Source organism: Corvus kubaryi, unplaced genomic scaffold (assembly GCF_017639235.1).
Source record: "Corvus kubaryi isolate FWS band 111438036 unplaced genomic scaffold, C.kubaryi_AGA036_p1.0 137, whole genome shotgun sequence".
NCBI lineage: Eukaryota > Metazoa > Chordata > Aves > Passeriformes > Corvidae > Corvus > Corvus kubaryi.
Window position 1 is genome coordinate 1,340,798 of NW_024580671.1, and position 15,943 is coordinate 1,356,740.

The following is a 15,943-nucleotide window of genomic DNA, read 5'->3' on the forward strand; positions in this document are numbered from 1 at the left end:
GTCATCTGCTACAGTAGTACCTGTCTGTACATCTGTATACAGTAGTACAGAAAGGCATCACCTTCACGGAGCATTTAGTGGACACGGGGAAACACAGGTCAGTGGAGGGAGTAAATACAACAGTAGAGCTTATAATGACAGAATTTATCCTGCAGCAGTTAACATGACAAAATACTAGACTTGTTCTCTCCTTTCCAGATTAAAGCACCTCTATTCACAGCAGGTGATTGTCGCATGACAATGGTGATGGAAGAGACAGGGCAGATTGCTTGGATGCAATAAGCTGATTTTATTGATACAGAGCTGAGTATTTATACCTTTTCAGCAGTAACTGAAAACAGATTCTTATATAAGCAGCAATCACTGTAACAACCATATCTGTTTCTTAATAACATTGCAAAACTAAAAGCTAGCACTAACCGTCACAGGTACATACCAAGCATGCCGTTCCCTTGTACTAACTATTTCGTGGTAGGCTGTACTGCCTGCCACGGTTTGCAGCCTAGCAGCATTAGTGCGTCCACTTCTGACATGAGTTTAGCAGTGCTCTCACTTCTGCTTTCTAGCTGTATCTCCACATCTCCCCCTTTCTTGTCTACGAGTAAAATTTTCTTTGTTGACTTATCAATCAGTCTCTGAACACATTGCAAAACACATGGCAGACAAATCATCATAAGCAGCAGCATGGCTAAAATATAAATTCCTGCTTTAGCTAAATGCTTAAGCCAGCCAGTAAGTCCCCATCCTCCAAGTATGTTTCCAAGCCAGTCGTTATCAATTACAACTCTCAATTTGGTGACACTATCTCGAAGGGCATGAATAGACAAAGAGTAATCAGACAAGTTCATGTGGGGAAACACAAAAGGTGGAAAGGATTTTAGGCGTGAGAAATAAAAGCAGGTTTCAGAAAATAAAGCAAAAGGATTTAGGATTCAGCTTTGGCTGTGAAAAGATAGAAGATACAGTTATATAGCAAACAAGGACATTAAAACAATGGTTAGAGTTTCTAGGTTTGGCCTAGATAGACTTTGAAGTTGCAAAAAAATATGTTTAGCAAGATAGATAAGTTTAAGCCTTATAATGGAATATTGTGTATTGTTAAGGCATAACAAGCCAGCATTGTGTTTAACAGTTGTATGTGCGCTATTATGGATTGGTTAAGACAGCTGTCTGCAACTTTTAGAAGCATGCTGATTGGCCAAAAAGCTTTTAAGAATGCTCTGTAACCAGGAAATTTTTGGATGCCCTTGGCAGCGTGAGCTTTGTACCATCTCTGTCTCAACTCGGTATGTGAGACTGATAATAGAATAAAACAATAAAAGGCTCCTGGAGCGCCAGTCCAGGCTCCCCGTCCCATTTGTCGATGAAGATGCCGACACAGTTCATGCAGCATAAGCCTTCAAATTCGTCACAACCGTGCCCATGTGCCAAAAGCAAAAAGTCAATTGCAGCTCTATTCTGCAGTGTAGCATGTCTCACGCTATCAACGTCTGTTAATAAGCCTGTTAAAGCAGAGCTAGTAGCATTAGTTTGTTTTGCAAGCCAGCAGCCAAGGTTATTCAGGGTTTTTAGTGCATGTGCCATTCCAATAGAAGGAATAATAGAGGCAAACACTTGGGCTCTTAGGTTCCAAGATTGAACATTATCATCACAATCCTGGCTATATGTGCATGTGCTGCATTTTGCTCGCACCAGCGAGTGCAAAGATGGTAAGTTTCCCTGAAAAGAGTGAAAAATGGTTAGTCGCCCAAAAGTACAAGGACCTCCTATTGCCCTACCCAGTATTCCCTTCCAAGCTCTGTTTCCACATATCAAAAATATGTTGTCTAATAATCCAATAGCAGCGCTTCCAGGAGTAATTGGTTGGGGGAAAGTATGGTTACACCAGGCAGAAGCATTGGCATAAATTCCATCCCATTCACTTTCCCCTAAGGGCATAGCTACCAAACAGGTTTGGAAAGGGTCACCAGGGAAGGCCATGGATGGGCACAGCGTAGACTGTGCTAGCGTCAGCTAGCGTAAGCCAAACATTGCGTTCTGGGAGGGGTGGCATTGCGACCACCTCTCCTTCATCGAGAAGGAGTCCTACTAAGAGGACCAGCCTGAAAAGGCAGATCTAGCTCCCAAAAGTACCATTGTGGAAGCCAGCCACACTCTTTTCCACACACAAGTTTTAAAATAATACAGTTACCATAAGAATAGCATAGCACAAAGGATCACACTGTGGACAGTTGCCACAGCGGTGATGCGACATGCAATACCACCACTTCTGACACTTTTGACACTGACACAAAACCCACACCTGATGGGAATAATTTTTGCAAATAAAACAAGGAATAGGGTTATTCTCAAGTCCAAGTCTCTCCTTAAACCATTTCCAATACTGCTCACTAAGAGAGACTTGATCTGCAATTATAGCTTCTACTTCCGTTGGAGTGGGTCATCCCCGGAAATCAAAAAGTGGTGTAAAGTCGATAAGTCCTCTGGAATCATGTAAAAGCTGGTTGAGCTGGTGGTCAGGTGGAGATGTCCTTTGCGATCTCTGGAACCGAGGCAGAGACTGGAATGGCTGGGGTCTCCGCTGATAGTGTGCCAGGGTGGTCAAGATCCTCAAGATCCTCAGGAGAAGTTTTCAAGGATTCTCTGAAGGGTCTCACGTTCTTAGCTGGGATCCACCTTGGGCCATTCTCTGTAGAAACACAGGTAAAACCCCTTCCCCATGTGATGAGGGGATAAGGTCCCATGATCTTACCTGTTTCTGGGTCCTTAACAAGGACTGGGGCCTTCTGTTTAACCTCTAACTGTCGGTTATTGCTGAAGTGCCTTACAATCGGAGGGTTGGGATCCATCAGGGAACAATTTAAAATCTTAAAAACATACAATGCCTTCTGTAAGCCTTCAGCTGGAGTAGCATTCCCCATTCCCCCTTTCTGTTGTAGTAAAAGATGCTTTAGTGAACAGTGGGCTCATTCAATGGTAGCTTGGCCTGTGGAGGAATGAGTAATCCCCGTTTTGTGTGTCACTCCCCAGAGGGCAAGAAAATGTACAACTCTCTGGGAAATATACGCTGGGCCATTATCAGTTTTGATCTGTGAAGGAATTCCCAAGACTGCAAAGGCGCTCATAAAGTGACAGCAAACATCTTTTGCCTAATCTCCTGTATGACAGGATGCAAACAGGGCACCTGAAAAGCTGTCTATAGAGGAATGTATATACTTAAGTTTGCCAAATTCAGGACAATGAGTAACATCTGTTTGCCAAATTTTGAGGCTCTGGAGTCCTCTAGGGTTAACACCTCCAGCGAAAGAGGGAAAGGAGTGTCTTTGACAGTCTGGGCACACAGCCACAATGCTAGAGGCTTGGCGAGAAGGCAAAGCAAAAGTTCTTGCAAGTGCAGCAGCATTCTGATGAAAAAATGAGTGACTGATTTTTGCCTGGGAAAAGCAATCAGATAACCCTTGCGCAGGTAGCATAAGTAAATCTGCCTGGTGATTTCCTTCTGCAATAAAACCAGGCAAGGTAGTGTGAGATCTAACATGCATTACAAAATACAAATCTTGTCTATTATCTAAAAGGAAAACAAGTTGTTGCAGCCAATAAAACAAGTCTGTGTTAGGCACATCTTTTAACACAGCAGCTTCCGCTCTTTCCACAAGTCCTGCAACATAAGCAGAATCAGTTATTAGGTTAAAAGGAATAGGCCAGCATTAAAAGGCTCTAATTCAGCAATTTGAGGGGATCCTGAAACGGTGAAATCTGAGTCCCATCGGTTGAGATTTGAGTCCCACCACAGCATCACGGACATGTGGGTGCAACCAGATCCATCTGTCAACACTGTTAACGCAATGGGACTTCGCTTCTCTTGGGTTGTGTTAAAAGATTAAAACCTGCTGCCACGACCTTGTGTTTTGGGGGATATGTAGAAAGTTGTCCAGAGAAATTGGTGAAAGTCATCTGAAACACTTCAGACTGTTGAAGTAGCCACTGTAAATAAACAGCAGTAACAGGCAAGCAAATCAAACAGAAATCTACACCTGCAAGTGTAACAAGTCTCTGTCTAGCTTTTACAATGAGCAAAGCAAGCATTTCACATTGGGTACTGACAGTTTTGGACATGTGGTGTGGCAGAAAAATCCATTCAATGATTAATAGAGGATCTGGCAAACTAAGGTCCCACTGAAAAATTAAAGCGTGGGGCTGCTTGGCCAGATTTAAAATTATTAAAGAAACGGGCAACTCAGTAGCCTAGCGGGCCGCTTGCTGGTTTGAAATAGCATTAGCTGCCTTTTGCAATGCTTGGCGAGCTTCCAGTGTAAGCTGCTGAGGTGATAATAAATCTGGTTCCCCTTTTAACAGAGCAAACAAAGGGCTCAAGTCTGCATTTGAGATTCCTAACAGGTGATGAACCCAATTAATTGTCCCCAAAAGTTTCTGAGCATCATGCAAAGTACAAATGTTGGTTTGAATTTGTAAAGGTTGAGGAGAAATACTCTGGGTCCTAATTCGCCAGCCCAGGTATTTCCAAGGGGGTTGATGCTGAATTTTTTCAGGAGCAACATAAAGTCCTGCTTGGGTTACAGCATTGCTGACAAGGGCTAAGGCTTTCTCCATAACTTCTTGTTTCTCTGCAGCAATTAGGATGTCATCCATATAATGATATAAAAGAGTGTCAAGCATGTCCAGCTGAATGGGGCTGAGGATTTTTGCAACAAACCACTGGCAAATAGTGGGGCTATTTTTCATGCCTTGGGGCAGGACAACCTAGTGATATCTTTGCAAGGGTGCCTGCATATTGGTGCTCAGGACAGAAAAGGCAAATTTTGATGCATCCTCAGGATTCAAGGGAATATCAAAAAAGCAATCCTTTAAATCGATGACTGTCAAATGCCAGTCTCAAGGGATCGTGGTAGGAGATGGGAGGCCAGGCTGGAGGGCTCCCTTGTCCTCCATAACAGCGTTAATTTTATGGAGGTCATGGAGCAAGCGCCCCTTGCCAGTTTGTTTTTTAATGACAAACTGGTGAATTCCAAGGACTGGTGGAGGCGACTATGTGTCCCTTTTGAAGCTGTTCCTGGACCAATTCAGTGAGTGCACACACAGTTTAGGTAATGACAGGGACCACTGGTCCACCCAAATAGGGGCATCAGTTTTGCAGGTTAATTTCAGGGTGTTGCATGTTTCAATGGTCCCCATTAAAAATCCGACTGAATTCTGAAACCCCATTGAGAGAGTACATCTTGTCCCCACAACACTATGGGCACAGGTAGAACAAATGGCCTTACAGAGGCTGTGTGGTTTTCTGGTCCTGTCACTTGAATCAGATGGCGACTTTGATAACTGCAACTGCTTCCTCCTATCCTGGTGAGGGCCACGGGCACCTCCATGAGGGCCCAGTTAGGGGGCCACTTATCTTGAGAAATGACAGTAATGTTAGCTCCGGTATCTAAAATACCGGTGAGCGTTATTTGTTGTCCCTGTAATAACAGGGTGCATTGGCAGGTAGGACACTTGTCTGAAATTGTTTGTGCCCATAGTATTTGTGGGGTTCCTATAGAACTATATCCTCCCACCTTGGTGCTGTATTTTTCTACAGAAGATGGTGAATCATGTGGAAGAGGGATTAATTTAGCTATGCAGGTCCTTTGCAGGATAAAACGTGGATTAGGGGTCCAAACAATGTTCTTAAGTTCGTCATTAGAATCTAAGTCCCTGACCACAGGGAGAACAGAAAGTCCTGGAAGGCTAGTTGAGGACCTTCCTAAAAGTAGGGCACTTTTTTGGGGCCCTAGTGGTCCAAAAATTCCTGTAGGAAGTAAATGAACAGAAGAATCATTTAACCTTACTGTGGCTGAGGTGTGCAAGTCCAATCCAGCACTTCCTGCAGTTGCTGGGCAAAGACTTGAGGGAAGCTCCCGTTGAGCATCTGTGGGGCTGACATCTGCGAGGCTGGCATCTGCGGAGGTGGCTGAGGCAGCTGTGTCAGAGCTCTTTAAGCTCTGGGAAAGGTAGCTGTTCCCAATGGGCATTTAGCTTTCTTGGTCCCGTATATAAGACTGGTGGCACAATTTTGTCTGCAAAGTCTAGATTCCCTTCCTTTAATGCTTATTGTTTCAAGAGGACCCAGGTAACGTGAGGGTTGGGGGGAAATAAATCTGGCTCTTTTTCAGGATCGATGGGTCTGGGGTCTCCTTCATCCTCGCTGCTGTCAGCTGGACTGTAGCCAGTGGTAAATGCTTTTATAGATTGCGAGGAGCCCTTCTCCCTTTTTGTTGCAAGGGGGGCTGGAGCCTTTAGTGAAAGAGGCACAGTCTCTTCAAATTGTAAAGAGTTCTGAGGCTCCGCTTCTGCGGAGGAGGGGCAAGGGGCATCCTCTTTATCTTTAGCAAGAGATTTTTCTTGAGCTTTTAAAGCTTCAAAGATTACTTTTCAGGAGGGAATCATCTCTGCAGCAGCTTTATCACCGTCAGCTACAGCATTCCAAAATTCCACTCCTACTCTATCCCACAGATCCGCCGTAAAACTTGTGGACTGAGTTACTCCTTGCAGTTTAGAAGTAGTCCATCGAAGCATAATTTTTAAATCGTTCACAGGCAAAGATTTGCCTTGCTTCTCTAGCAGCTTTGACATAAGCTCAAGCACATCTCTTCCTAGGGTGGTCATCCCCTGACCCTGGCCCATAGTTCCCTGCAGCGACTCACCTCTTTTTCAGAGGATCAGTTGCCGGCTGGCATGGGTCCCGCTTCTCCCCGCGGCTTAACCACAGTTCTGAAGGCTCCCGCTTCTCCTCCGGCTTAACCTTCGGCAAAGTTACTGAAGTTCTGCAGGGCATCGCCGACTTCACTTAAGAGCAGTCCCAGTCCTCACATGGGGCACCAGTTGTCGCATGACTGTTGGTGATGGAAGAGACGGGGCAGATTGCTTGGATGCAATAAGCTGATTTTATTGATACAGAGCTGAGTATTTATACCTTTTCAGCAGTAACTGAAAACAGATTCTTATATAAGCAGCAATCACTGTAACAACCATATCTGTTTCTTAAAAATATTGCTAGCACTAACCGTCACAGGTACATACCAAGCATGCCATTCCTTTATACTAGCTATTTCGTGGTAGGCTGTACTGCCTGCCATGGTTTGCATGCAGCCTAGCAGCATTAGTGCGTCCACTTCTGACATGAGTTAGTGACTATGACTGACATAGCAGTGCTCTCACTTCTGCTTTCTAGCTGTATCTCCACAGGTGATATATGTCAAGACAGACTATGTCTTGAAAATACTTTCACCAAAAAGAAGTGTATGATTAATTGAGAGGAACAAAGGAAATTAGTTAACCTCTCATGATTTGCTGTTTCTCTCTGGTTAGAGAAAGTAAAACTAGGACTACAACTGAATTGTGTTGAGTATTCTTGAGCAATAATTAAACAGCCTAATAAAAGTTTGACATATAAGTATGTGGAGAAAAAATACCCCAGTAGCTTTTATTAGAGTTTCCTCAGATTTCTTTTGGCTGCTTCCTGCCTTTTTCGAATTTTTTCTGTCTCCTTTAACAATAGGCTTTTTGCTTCAAAATTGCTGCCAAAATAGGCATTAAAAATCCTGAGTTATTTATCTGCTCCAATGTACAGACACTACCACAGATGCTCTGTAAACATCTAGACAGCTAACCCAGACAGTATATTTTGGCACAATTCTTTTTATCCTTTTTGGAGAGGCGACTATCACTTACTGTGCAGCCCAGTAACAGGACTCTAGTGACGTTTTCAGGATGCCTCAGTTACCATGAACAGCAGGTGGCAACCATGCTCCCTGCTCTTAAAACTCCCCTTAAAATCCTACCTCCCTTAGACTTTCACCTTATACCTAAAGCTGGAGGTACCAAATTTTGTCAGCAGTGTAGGCAAAGTTGAATGGTAAGGAAGTTTGAAGGAAAGGACTTGAACCAAGTCTGTGCTGGACTAATAGGCATTAGAAGTGGCTGTTGACTGATGCTTCTATTTCTGCTCTCTTTCTGCCTTAGGCTCACCAAGAGAGTTGTAGCCAAACCTGGTAGATCCCAGATCCCACTCTTCCTTCTGCACTCTCCCACTGTGCAGTGGCATGTTACCTCAGATGCGAGACAAGGAATGAGCTGTGTCCCAGGAAAGCTGCTGTCCTCAAGGACCAGCTGCCTAAGTTATCCGTGCCTAGAATAGGTCCACAAAATGTCATGGGTATCATGAGACTGTGATTACAGACAGTATGGAAGCTGACATGATTTTCCACAGAAAACTTGATACATAATTATATCTCCAGAATTGCATTCACCAAGAGACAATAAATCTTTATTAATAATGATGATAGGCCTTTATTAGTGACAGATGGGGGTATTGGGTACATCCTCAGCCAGTTTTCAGATTATATCAATATGAGTGGTGCAGTTGATATGCTTCAGAGAAGAGAAGGGTGACTTTGACAGTCTCGAGACATGGACCCATGCAAACCTCATGAGGTTCCACAAGGCCAAGTGCAAGGTCCTGCAAATGGGTTGCAGCAATTCCCAGTATCTGTACAGACTGGGTGATGAACTGGCTGAGAGTAGCCCTGAAAAGGGCTTGGGGCTACTGGTTGATTGAAAAATTGTACATGAGCTGGCAACATGACCTTGAAGCAGAATGGCAGCTGCATTCTGGGCTTCATCAAAAGCTGCGTGGGCAGCAGATCAAGGTACCTGATTCTGCCCCTCTACTCCACTCTGGTGACACTGCCTGGAGTGTTGCATCCAGCTCTGGGGTCTGCAGTACAAGAAGCACATGGCCTCTATTAGTGTAGCTCCAGAAGGATGCCACAAAAATAATCAAATGGCTGGAGCATCTCTCCTCTGAAGACAGGCTGAGAGAGTTAAGGTTGTTTCTCCTAGAAAAGAGAAGGTTCTGGGAAGACCTTGTTGCATTCTTTCAGTATACAAAAGGTGGCTTATTAGAAAGATGGAGAGATAATTTTACCAAGGCATGTAGTGACAGGACAAGGGACAATTGTTTTAAACTGAAAGGGGGTATATTTAGATTGGATATAAGGAAGACTTTTACTGTGAGATGGTTGAGACACTGGAACAAATTGCCCTGAGAAGTTGTGGATTCTCTGTGCTTGTAAGTGCTTAAAGCCAGGTTGGATGGGGTTTTGAGCAACCTGGTCTGGTGGGAAGTGTCCTTGCCCATGGCAGACACTAGATAATCTCTAAAAGTCTCTTCTAACTCAAAGCATTCTGTAATTCTGTGATGTTCCGGCATTGCAGTACCTCATGCATAGAGATAATCTGGAAATCCATTGTCACGGCTGTGTCTTTTCTTTAACTTGTTCAATATTGGCAAAAAATTACTATTGTCTTTAGCAAATGCAAAGCAAAGTATCCACATAACAGAATCCTGCTATGTGGGTTTTATAAAGTAGTTTCACAGAAATACAGAATCACAGAATTTTTAGGGTTGTAAGGGACCTCTGGAGATCATCCAGTCCAACCCCCCTGTCAAGGCAGGGTGACACTGAGCAGGTGAAACAGGAATGTGTCCATCTGGGTTTGATCATCTCCAGAGAGGGAAACTCCACAACCTCCTTGGGCAGTCTGTTCAGTGCTCTGCCACCTCAATGTAAAGAAGTTCTTCCTCACATTGAGGTGAATCTTTTGGTGGTTTAGTTTAAGGCCTTTGCTCCTCACCATATCGCTGAGCACCACCAGAAACAGTCTGGCACCATTCTCTTGGCGCCTGCCTTTCAAATATTTATATGTATTGACAAGATCCCCTCTCAGTCGTCTCCAGGCCAAGTAGACCCAACACCCTCAATTTCTTCTTATAAGAGAGATGCTCCAGTCTCTTAATCACCTTTGTGCCCCACCACTGGACCCTCTCCAGTAGCTCCTTTTCTTTCTTGTCCTGAGGAGCCCAGAACTGGACACAGCACTAGGACTGGCCTCACTAGAGTGGGGTAGAGGGGCAGAATCACCTCCCTCAACCTGCTGGCCACAGTCTTCCCAGTGCACCCCAGGATACCATTGGCCCTCCTGGCTGCAAGGGCACTGCTGGCTCGTGATTAACTTTTGATCCACCAATAAGCTAGCCACATCTTCCGTTCTCCTGGTGTTAAAGAGAAAATCCTAAAACAGTCCTTGAAGTACAGCAGCCTATTAATGTTCTCAGTGTATTATTACATTTTCCTGTATATCATTCAATAAACCTCTTTGGCCTATGACTTTCTGATACTTTGAAAGAACTTGATGAAACTCGCAAAGTTTCTGAAAATACCAGTAACTGTGGAAATGCTCATGGAGTATCTGGAAGGGCAACCAGGAGTTCTGTAGTTACTCCTTGGTAAAGGGTACAGTTAAAGTGTTGTGCTGTACATTATGTTAGATCTTAGACAAACATGATCTTTTTATTAAGTTCAGAGACGGATGACACTGGAGTTATGTTCTTAAGGTCATAGCCTAGAAATGGACAAAGAAGCCAAGAAAAGCCTATTTAATAGATGTGCAGGATATCATATGATGTAATGTCTCGTTAGACAGAAAACCCAGAAGTTTTTATTTCATCCATCATTCACTCTCAACCTTGCCCGATTTTTGGTTATATCATATGGTGTGATAAAATGTATCACTTTTTTTTCCCACAAGTCTTGTGCAAAGTCTTGCAAAAGAAGTTAGTATAGGAATTTGCCCTAAAGGCAACCAGGAACCACCAATTTATTCCAACAGAAAATTGCTATTGATCCCTGCTGAGCTTACACCCATAGACATCAGAGGGAACACCACTGTTGAGCTACTGTATTTCCATAGTCTAGAGTTCGTCCTTATTTCTTTTCACCGATTTGACATTGGTTAGATTATCAGAATTTGTAACTGTTTTAAAGTGAATTAGGTGACTTATTATCTGAAACATTTATTGAACCTTGAAGAAAAAGACAGTAAGTGTAGACAGCGTTATGATAACAGATTTTTGTCTGCTCTTTACCAAGACAAGGGATACAAAACCAGTTTTTCAGCTCATTTACCTAGTGAATAAATATTTTTGCAATCTAGCGCATCTTTCCACATCTCTGTTCTGCAGATGCCTTGTCACAATACACATTTTTATCTTAAGAACAAGCACTAGAGCCTCTCATAAGGACAAAGTAGAATTTAACTGCAAAAATGTTTGGCTACATAAAGTAATGCCTTTCTATTTCAATGTTTAATTCTAAATTACACCATAAAAGATATTTCCATTAAAAATGGTAGGTATTGGCTAAATATGTAAAAAATTGTACGGTTTAGGATCACATTTCCTTAACGTAAACATAATTAAATGAATTAAACATAATGTAACATATTGGGATCGGAGTTATTATTTTATTAGTTGTCTCCGCATTAACATGGGGTCTTATGTGAAATACTTACCCAGAAGCAGACAAAATAGAGACATTTCTCACTCTACTCCAGTTAAAATATTGCTAAATACATTGCTTTTATTTAGGTTGTAATAACTACTGGAGACATCAACCAGCTCAGGACTGCACTGTGTGGGGGATTATTCAAGCCATGCAGCAGAATTAGAATTAGCTTTACCTAGTTTCCACTGTCTGAAAGATGGACAAGAGGTGTGTAGTCATTATCCATACTCCCTCTGCAGTGAAGAGAGAGAGCAAGAGAAAATATAGGTTTAATTAATTCCAACTGCCTAGTAAATATGTTATGAAGGAGTTGAGTCATTATTTGAAGGTGTCTGTTTATCTCTGCCAGTTACAGGGAAAGCCTGAGCAACTATGTAAGTCTAATTTTATACTTAACTTTTAGATATCTAAATTATCAAAGATAAATCATCGCTAAATTACAATTGTTATTCAAATTTTATTAAAACAAATAGATGGAGAAAATAGATGATGGATAAAGTGGAAACTAACAGTAACAACAGTCAAGCAAAATATTTATAGGCCTGAAGCTAAAGCATAAAGTATATTATTAATACACAAGCAATATTATCTGCTGAAGGCACTTTTTTCTTCATTAAAATTCATTACTTGATTTCCTGCATCTGATGGAAAGTACCGAACTGCTTTGAATAGTCAAATACTTAAACTTATCTAACTTTTTTTTTAACCTACCCTCCTCATAACTTCTTTCCTCCTTCTCACAGAAGTTCCTGGTATGTGTGGGTCTCCTTTCCTCCCCTGTATAAATTCTTGGTGAAACTTATTCAGCCTTTTGGAGCTCAAGTTTGTTGGGGTCCCTAGTCCCCACAGAGAAGTGCTAAAATGGGTCCTTGTGGTCCACAGGCTCCTAAGTTGCCACAATAGTCAAAAGACTCTGGCTGATCCTGCCACAGGCCCAGGTTGCTTCTCAAGTCACTAGCATTGAGGCATTCCTTGGTCTTCAATAAGGTAAGGTAAAATCAGTTCCATAGTTTCAGTGGAAAACTTGAAAAATTTAACTAATTTGAGGAGCTATACTTACAGCTTTTTACCGGCTAGGCTAGTAGTTTAATGCCTTAGAAAGCCTTGGGCAGCCTAGAGAGGTAGCACAGGCAATCCAGCATTTCAGTAGCTCTAAAAGCAGCAAAATAGTAGCTGCAAATCTAATACCACGAGCAGAAGCAAAGAGGGAGAAATATAGCTCCCAGCTTGCCTAATTTCCCACAATTAGAAGCTTTCAAAAGAAACAGAAGCACACAGATGTTCGCAGAAAGAGTTGCAAAGCCAAAGACGGTGGGCCCTGCCTTGGTCCTTTCTTTTATTGGGAGAAGGGGAAAGGGGAGGACTGGGGGCGGACCTGGGGTGACCGACCAATCAGACACTGCTAAAGAGTTTGAGTTACATTCAGTTTTGCCCGCGCTTGGAACAAAGAGTTTCAGAGCACATGACAGAGGCAAGTCCTGGTTTGTCTCGGGGTGGGGGAGGGGAAGCTCAGAACAGGCAGCAACACTAATTTGTTTTGTAACTAATCTGTTACTCCAGGCATCTCATGTGCACTGTCTTGCTGTTAACAGAACAACTATGAAGAGCTTTAAAATTTGGGGGTTGACTTTTCTAGGGATTGCATTGAAGAGCCTAACCTCACACTTAATTTCCAATCTACATTCGTTTGTAGAGGGAAAAAAACCCCAAACAAACCACACCCCAATGTCAAACTGCCATCCTCCAACATTTTATTTTTAAAAATAGAAACAAAAGAAAATACATGTAAAAGAAAACAAAGAAGTTCAATATGGAATGCTTTGCTGGTTCAAAGCACTGCCTGTCTGACTCTATTTGTCTTTAAAGCTGCCAGGAATTTCAGTTACAGTTAATTCAGTTCAAAGCACATGGGGGTTTGTTTGGTTTTGTTTTTTTTTTTTTCTTCTTCTCAGTAAGAACAACACAAATTAAGGAAAAGGAACAAGTTCATCATTGGAATAACTCCAGATCTCAATATTCTTGATTTGATCATATTTGATCATAAATACAAAGTTTAATGGAGAGATTCTATCCTTCACTACAGGTACTTCTTCCATTTGGTGTGAAATCTTCATAGTGGACTTCTTTCTAATGCTTTTCACATACATGGGCTATTTAGCTGCTAAACCTCAGTAGCATGACAGTGCAGTGACCATAACAGGAAGGAAAAAAAGAAAAAAAAGTAGAAGAAACAAAAAAACATAACAATGACGGCTTCAACTGAGAAGGAGCTGTAGAGTTGAAAGGTATAGTTTTCATGCCCTGATTGTATTTCTAGTCACATTTTCTGTATAAGTTTTCAGATATCTAAGAAATTAATACAATTTAAATATCCAGCTGTTGGCCTATCAATATACAAGTGCACATGATGTAGGAGAAGAATAATATTTTAGAAAAGTTTTCATCCTAAGTCTTGGGATCTTTTCAGCGGAAACCAGTTGCCAAGATAAAGATATTGTCCCAAAAGGGCTGTTTCAAAATTGGTGTTTATAACATTATCCAGTGGTTTTGTGATGGGATTAAATATCCACTGAGTACAAGGTCAAGTCTACAAAATGAATTGACTTGTGACCTACTTTGGATTTCAAATTGCTCCACCAAGGCTAGGTAGGTCATTGCACATTGCGTTTTACTTCTTAATCATACCTCTGTCGGAGGTTTATGGACTTTCTATACCAATAACCCTTGAAATACATTAGAAAAGAGGAAAGCAAACTGTAGGATTCTGTTCCTTTTTACATATCACAGTATCCTCTTCTGACCAGCTCATCTTCGGTGCTGCAGTATTAAGAAAGGACTGAAGTCCTGAGAGTTTGCAGAGCCCAGCTGATTTCACACTTTTAATTTTAAATCTATTTTCTCAAAATGATCAGTTGTCAGGTTACCTCAGTTCTTTGATACCTTGCTGTAGAACCTAAATAAAACAATTTGTGCATGCTCTCTGTTTGATCATAGCCTGGGAGACACTGGCCACAGATTTAAGCAGGGCTTTTGCCAGAACATACTGTACCAGACCTCCCAGATATTGTGAAACTAACAGGAGGCTTAAATTTCAAGCTTTTTAGATGACTGCCCCTTAGCCAGAAACAATGTTGCAGTTAAACCTTTTCCTCTAGGCATTCAGGGAATACAGGAATTGTCATTATGCTGACGAATTATATGCTTTGGGTGTATTACCACATGCAAAGATGGATAAAGTGAGAGTTATCTGCTGCCAAAACCTTTGTTGGAGTATTGAGTATAATAGTAGAATATGCCACTGCTTGGTCTACATTTAGGATAGTTGTCTCAGATACTCAAATAAAATATGTTTAGATGAACATAAATCTATTTGAAAGTTATATTGGTTAACTGTACTTTTTGCTTTCATGCTTATTGTTTTTGTGGTATTGCACATCTTCCCATCTCTCCCTAGAGAGAGAGATGTAGTGGCAATATACATTCCAAAGCTGTTGGAAGGCTTAGTGCTAACAATTATGTTTCATTTAAGAAAATAACTGTGCAAAGCAGCATATTCCTTCCCTAGGTTCAGGAATGCCTTTCAACACATCTACATGGAAGTCCATTATTAGATGCACTCGTTGAAAGGAAGGAATAGTGAACGTTCCCAACATCATTGTACAAGATGGAACAGTGGGCTTAAGGAGAGAAAATACTGTTCTCTTTGCATAGCTGTTGGAGGAACAGTTTGATGATATTGACCATGTTCATGTGCCTAGAAATATTTTTGGTTCTGTCACTTTTTGAGGATAATGCCTTCCTGAGCTACTGTTCAGATATTATGTTCTCATTCACATCTATGATATGGACACCAGAAGTTATTACTTACAATTGAAAATTATTTTTCCAGTAAGGTAATATAAGAAAGACTGATGTACAGAAAAACACAGAAGGATATATCCCTTATGGATGAACCAACCCCTTTTCCATCCCCATACCTCCCTTGATCTCCTAGGGAAAAATTGGCCTCAGAGGTTCCTTATATATTAATTTTTGCATTTCCTTTTAATACCAGTCTATGAAGCTGCAGAAGTGCACTGAATTAAGTCTACCAGAGATAAGAACTAAACAACAGAAAAAGCTGGATATAACTGTGCAGTAAATTACTGCTCTTGATAAGAAGAAGTATTCCATTTTTTGGAAAGTATTTTAACATACTAGTTTGTATCCAAGAAAATAGGGAGAAAACTAGACAAGGAAAAAGTAGGAGAAAGAAAGTGAAGCAGGAATTACTGACTGTGTGATTAAAGTAAATTTAAGAGTGGTGAATGCTGGAAATTTTTGTTGTGCTATTTGTATAAAATCTGAAGAAGCATATCTGGGCATTGTATAATGGTGTGAAAATACAGATTAACTTCCCAATACTGCCTCACTCACCTGTAATTTGACTTTGTTTTTTAATGAATATTAATTAGTCTTTCCACAAAGTTGTCATTCACTCCATGCTACCGTTTTGTTGTCACTCAGTGGATTTAAGACACACAATTCACATTTTTATGGACTGC

At 41.5% G+C, this 15,943-nt stretch overlaps 1 long non-coding RNA gene across 1 annotated transcript; it reads right to left on the reverse strand.

Moving 5' to 3' along the window:
- Positions 1–265: 265 nt before the first annotated feature.
- LOC121659434 lies at positions 266–7,033 on the reverse strand. The gene is made up of 2 exons (XR_006014324.1): positions 6,699–7,033; positions 266–2,689 (listed from the first exon to the last, which is right to left on the reverse strand). It is a non-coding gene; the product is annotated as an uncharacterized LOC121659434 (long non-coding RNA).
- Between the last annotated feature and the right edge of the window lie 8,910 nt (positions 7,034–15,943).